The 6,657-nt window shown below is 42.9% G+C and overlaps 1 long non-coding RNA gene across 1 annotated transcript; it reads right to left on the reverse strand.

Annotated features, from left to right (window-relative positions):
• Positions 1–1,460: 1,460 nt before the first annotated feature.
• On the reverse strand, positions 1,461–4,039 carry LOC131969046 (uncharacterized). Its single transcript, XR_009394083.1, has 3 exons — positions 3,956–4,039; positions 2,480–3,223; positions 1,461–1,843 (listed from the first exon to the last, which is right to left on the reverse strand). It is a non-coding gene; the product is annotated as an uncharacterized LOC131969046 (long non-coding RNA).
• Between the last annotated feature and the right edge of the window lie 2,618 nt (positions 4,040–6,657).

Here is a 6,657-nt window from a genome sequence, read left to right on the forward strand (position 1 = left end):
TGCCAAATCTGGATTTGGCCGGGTAACGGTCTCTCTCGCTCCCTCTCTCTCTATGTCTCACCCTCTGTCTCTCTATCAGTGTAAAGACAGCCTGGTGCTGGTGATTGGCGCCTCATGGGCTCTACGCCACGCAGGGGCAGATGTTAAACTCTGGTCCTCTCCTCTCTTACATAACTCCTGTTTTATCTGGCCAATTCCCTGCGGTGTAATGAGGCCAATAAAATCAGTGCCTCGTTAGCATACTTATATAAGCTGAACTAATGAACTGGGCTCAATCCCCAATCCACGACGAAAACCAGGGTATATTTAAATTCTGTATATTTATATGTCTATAAGTATTTCATCAATACCGGCTGAATTAATTATGAGGTTGTCATGTTTTTTTGTTTTTTTGTCAGCCTCTGTAGTCAGGAGTCAGTTCCACTTTGTGATCAAGAGCCATGGAAATGGTTTATGGCGCAGTCAACGCATTCTCCCTTTAATCCGCTGAACACTTGCATTAGAGAGCGAAGACAGCGAGGCAGCATAGCATAAGCCATCCTGAATGCTTTCCAGGGTGACAGTATGAGAGGGGAGGGAAAAAAAGGCCGGGGTGAGGGACGGGTCGAGGAGTGGATGAAGGAGGAGGACTGAGAGCGAGGAGGAGGCTGGAGAAGAAGACAGGGTTAAGCTGGGTGAGGCTAGGACAGAGACACTGCATGTCAAAGAGAGGAGAGGAGAGCAAGAGGAGGGCGAAAGCCAGCGAAAGGAGGGGAGGGGGGAGTCAATAGGGGAGAGCAGAGAGTCGGGGCTCCTCCGTGGGGGATTGACTTCACCCCCACTGTTCCTTTTGCTGCTTTTTTCAAAGCCTTATGTCTGGAATCTCACTTCATTTCTTTCATGACATCTTCGCCTGGCGTTGTCCATGCATCAGTGCCCTGCCCTCCTTCCACTGTCTGCTTCTTTTTCTGTCTTTGCAGAGTCGTGGTTCAAACTCTAGGTGAAGGTGTATGTGTGTGTGTGCATGTGTTTGTGTTATATCTAAACTGGAGTTCCAGATAAGTCTCTCCTAAACAGTGTGAGATCGACAGAGCTGCAGGCCGCAAGCTAAGATTAGGAACACCCGCCCTCTGAGCAAACCCTCAGGAATCACTTTTGGGGACATAGCAGACTTGCATTAATTTCCTGGAGACTTACCCCATAACCATACCCATAACTAATCCTAACCCCTAACCATAAATCTACTCTCTTAACTATAAAGTTGTGCTGCAGGTAAATAATCGTCTAAAATAACAGATTCAACACAACTTGTAGATGCAACACAATTTTCATTCAGTCAGATGGTCTCCAGTAAAATGTAATGTAATGTAATGTAATATGTAAAAAAAAAATGTTCCAAATAGCCAGATTTTCTCTGGAGTTGATGTAGACCAATAGGAGAGTTTACATCCTTAATAATACTGTAAATATATCAAGTTAAGTCAAATCAAGTCAAACTTTATTTCTAGAGCACATTTAAAACAACCGGGGTTGACCAAAGTGCTATACAGATATCACAGTTGCAGGAAATATGGTAAAAACTAAAATACTAAAATATATAAACACAGTGCAACAATAGAATAAAGTAAATAAATAAAAATAGAATAAAATAAATAAAAATGTTTTTGCAAGATGTCCACTTAAACTTAATTAAAAGCCAGGGAGAAAAGTGTGTTTTTAGGGAGGATTTAAAAACCTTAAATGAGCCTGCAGATCGGATGAGCCAGGGCAGAATCTTCCAGAGCCACAAAGGCCTGGTCCCACGTTGGTTCCGAGTCTGGTTTTGGTGGTGGCCAGGAGCAGCTGATTTGAGGATCTCAGTGTTCTGGCAGGGGCATGGATTTAAACGAGCTCGGTCAAATACTGTGGGGCTAGGCCATTAAAAGCTTTAAAAACAAACAATACAATTTTAAAATCTATTCTAAAAGCAACCGGGAGCCAGTGTAGCGAAGCTAGGATGGTGATATGTGGTCACGTTTGCGTTGCCAGTAAGGAGACGGGCAGCTGCATTTAGTACCAGCTGCAGGTCCAGTGAGTGGTCCAGGCCAACATACAGTAAATTACAGTAATCCAATCTGGTATTAATAAAAGCATGGATTACAGTCTCCACATCTCTACGTGGCAGATACCCTTTTACTTTTGATAAAATCCTTAACTGATAAAAGCTGTTTTTTTTACGATCGAGCTAACCTGATGATCGAATTTCAGCCTGTCATCTAGTATTACCCCAAGATTTTTTACTGAAGACCGAATGTTGGTAGTAAGCGGGCCCAGAAAGCCAGCTGGAAAGTCTGCTGGACCACAACCGAACATTATAATTTCTGTCAGAAATGGCCTTTATGTATTGGTGCTGGGGGGGAAATGAGCATCACAATTAATTATCACCACAAACATTACTACAACAAATTCTAATTTATGTGTAAATAGATAAATTTTTGCTAAAACGGCTAGCCCGACTTACTGGAGATTTCCACCGGGTGCGGAATGGCCGCGGAACGGCTCTGCCATGGTTTTGCTCCGTCTTCTGCACGGCATAAATTCAAACCTGGCGTGGAACGGCAGGGTAGGGAGCCAGCCATATACACACGAGATAACGAGAACATGCGATAATCCTGAACGTAAGGGAGACAGCGAGATATACTGTGTGTATAAAGTAAACTACAACAACAAACAACCATCTATCTTTATAAAAAGAATGTGTTATGTCATAAATGATTGTATGCTGTTGTAACCAAGTTTAGGAATTTAAAAGAGAATTACAGTATATAAATAGATTAAACCAATAATTAGACCAGTATCAGAAGAAAACTAAATTCGCTAGGAGCAATGTTGAGCAACCAATAATGATTCAGACAAGAAAATTAGAGTTTGAGTAGCCACTCATGTATTGTACAGCAAAATAAGAAAATAGCTACCTTGCAGGAAAATATACAAGATACCAAATATTACCAAAACGAAACATGTAAACAAAACAACCTTAAAGTGTCCAAAAGTGTCAAAACAAATGTCCAAAAAGCGTCCAAAAAGTGTGCACGTTGGGGCCCTTTAATAGTAAAAGTGTTGCAGGTACCTGTTTTGATCCTTAAAACTCAGGAAAGTGTATGTGTATATGTGTATGTGTGTCGCCTTCAATGTGATCCTTCCTCACGCCTCTGGCTCGCCATCTGCCAAGATCCGGGTTTTCCCCGTCTCCTTAAAACCTGACCTATAGACAAGGTCATATAAGTTAATATTACACTCTATTCAATCTATATTCTATCAGATGCATCATTTACAGACTTAAAGTACAAGTATACTTAATGTTTTATCAATCTTGCACATAAATCTCATCAAATCTTATTAAATCTTTAGTTCAGTTCAGTTCTTCAGTTGTACAACTTCAAAGTTCAAATGTATCAAATCAAATGTGAGCACTAAACATTTTCAGAACTCGCTTCATACCGCTCATGTGACAGCATCTCAATATTTATGGTAAGTAACAATTATAATTCAACATATATGTATAGAACCATGTCAAACCAAACAATTTGTAATTACATTGTAAACAGTACACATGAGGTTTCAGAGGTATTAAGGAAATATGCTTACATATTCTCACACTACAGGCCTAATAATGTGAGAAACTGCAATAAAAATTACCCTCTAGTTTAACTTTAAACTCATGACTGAAATTAAATTAAATACATCAGTGCTTCACATTTACAAAATAAATTATAATTGTGCACTCACATATAATAAAATTACTTTTTAAACTTTGCAATAGAACCAAACAGATCCCTTAAAAGGTATAAATTGGCATAAAATATACTCAATACATTTATACAAAACATTACACCATTATATTATTTCTCTGACTTGATTTTAATGCCACCACCGCTATTTTTTCCAGCATGCTGAGAGCAAAAATTAGCATCAGAGCAGCTAACATGTTTCTCACCGTTGCTCTGGGTGGACAAAATCAAACACGCTGTTGACGAGGCTCGCAGCGGCTCTGCAGGTGGAAAGGGCCACTTCCGTAGCCTACGAGATAGCGAGTTAGCATTAGCATGACGACGTTTTTTCCTCAATAAACGACTCGTCTTACCGGCAAACTCTCCTCTTCTGCAAAGTCACTCGGCTCCCGGCCTCCAGTGAACAAGTGTGCTGACTTTTGTCTTCTTCTTTTCTTATGTTTAACTTTGTTCTTATTCCTCTTCTTTTCCTCCTGTGTCTTAGCTTTTTGCGGCTCTCTCTCGTGGCTCAAGTCAGAGATAAAAACCCAGAAAACACCGCCCCGGCACTGAACGTGGCCTGCGCAACGCCTGATTGGCTGCTAAGGGTCAGAGGGCTGGATGGTGCATTCAAATACAATCGGATTTCTGAAATTTTGCCGATACAACAACCATAATAACAATTTAATAATTTATTCTTTAACTAATCCCAAGTGCGTTTCTTCACCTGGGTTACACCCTCCCCTCCTGAACTCATGCACGTCCCTGTGCATGGTAGACAGTTAAATGATAATTACTCGAGGGGTCAAAGCAGGGGGTTGAACAGCCTCCTCGCAATCACTTATGACATCCGCCCAAGCTGTGGACAGCCCTTGAAAAAGTGATTTCACAACTGTGATCAGAGGATTTCCCAACTCAGTATAATCAAGCCATCGTGGCGGCTGACGGTTTCTCTCAGATCTCCGGACAGAGTCGTTTGTATCTGTATTTTCCTCTGTATCCATTGGGACTGTTCCATCCTTTTCTTCCATTTCGCCTGTTTCCTCCTCTCTTTCCACAGGTTCTATACGCCTAGTGCCATCCTCCTCCTCATCTTTGTCTGACATATCTGAGGGAACTGGAAGTCGCTCTCCTTGAATGTTTGGATGATCATCATCAGATGAGTCACCTTGAACCAGAACTGTTTCATCAGCTTGTTCGGTTGGTGCTACTCTATCAGTGGGTAAGTACTGTGAAGTACTATTGGACATATCAGGTAAGTTGTCAAAATCAGATTGGTTGTCATTATCGGTTGGATTGTCAATATCGGATGGGTTGTCAATATCTGGTGTTTTGTCAATATCAGGAATACTCTCAACATCTTGAGCAGTTACAGGACTCTCAGCAGGATGAATGCCTGAAGGCTCAATATGCTGAGTATCTTGGACATTGGTCATAGGTGGGTCAGGTTGCACAGGACTCTCACAGACTGTGGGGATAGGGAGACTCAAATAAACTGGAATGAGTTCATCATCTCCTTCATCTGAGGAATTCTCTTCCTCCACAGCAGGACTTGCACAGGTTCCTGGCCTGCGTGGTACAGATTTTTGTACAGGCTCACTGCTTTCCTCTGCAGGTAGGTATCCACATGGAAGTAACAGGTCCCTATGCAGCGTCCTTAGAGGACCATCCCTGGTTTCAGGTTTAACTGTATATACTGGGAGAGTGCCTGCTCTTCTCACAACTACATGAACAGTGGGTTCCCATTTGTCTGAAATCTTGTGTTTACCCCGGAGGCGAACATTTCTGATCAGTACCCGATCTCCAGCTTCCAAGTCTGAGGCAATTACATGTCTGTCATACCGCGTTTTGTTCTTGTGAGCTATCTTTGCAGCCTTATCCATAGCTATCTTGTAGCTTTCTTTGAGACGTGACTTGAGATTTTGCACATACTCAGAATGTGATGAATGTTGACCCTCTTGTACTGGCAACTTGAATGCAAGATCAACTGGCAGGCGAGGTTGGCGGCCGAACATCAGTTCGTATGGGGTGAAGCCAGTCACCTCATTCCTGGTACAGTTATAGGCATGGACCAAGGGTCTTACATGATCACGCCAAGAGGACTTATCTTGATCTTGGAGAGTACCCAACATGTCAAGCAGGGTACGATTAAATCGCTCCACAGGATTACCCCTTGGGTGGTATGGAGTTGTCCTAACCTTGTGGATGCCAGCCACCTGACAGAGTTCCTTGATTGTGCGGGACTCGAAATCTGGACCCTGATCACTATGTAGCTTTTCTGGGATACTGTAATGTACCATAAAGTTCTCCCACAGACAATTTGCTACCGTGCGGGCCTTCTGATTGGGTGTTGGGATGGCAACCGCAAATTTAGTGAAGTGATCGGTGATCACCAGTATATCCTTGGTTCCACTTTTGTCAGCTTCAAGTGACAGGAAATCCATGCAGAGGAGTTCAAGGGGTCGAGTGGTGTTAATGTTGACCAAGGGAGCAGCTTTTTCAGGTCGTGCTTTCCTCCGCACACACCTGCCACATGTTCTTACTTTCCTTTCCACTTCTATAGCCATCCTTGGCCAATAGAACCTGGTCCTCACAAGATCCAGTGTACGGTCAACTCCCATGTAACCCATATGATCATGCAGACTGGTGAGAACTGTGTTGCGAAGCTCAGATGGAAGTACAAGCTGGTAAGTTTTCTGGGACCCCAGTTGGCGTCGCCTGTACAGGATGTTGTCATGGAGCTCAAGACGGCCTAGTTCTCTGAGAAGGAGTGGGAGGTCAGGGAGTTGGGTGCGCAAGGTGGGGGGTGGTGTGTCCCCGTGTTCGATCTGGGAGATAACATGTTTTATACATTGATCGGCTCTTTGCTTTTCTGCCAGCTCGGCTCTGTTTAGGTGGGGGATAGTTGGCAGACCTCCAAACTGTTCTT

The sequence above is a fragment of the Centropristis striata genome, chromosome 3 (genome assembly GCF_030273125.1).
Source record: "Centropristis striata isolate RG_2023a ecotype Rhode Island chromosome 3, C.striata_1.0, whole genome shotgun sequence".
In the NCBI taxonomy this organism is placed as follows: Eukaryota; Metazoa; Chordata; class Actinopteri; order Perciformes; family Serranidae; genus Centropristis; species Centropristis striata.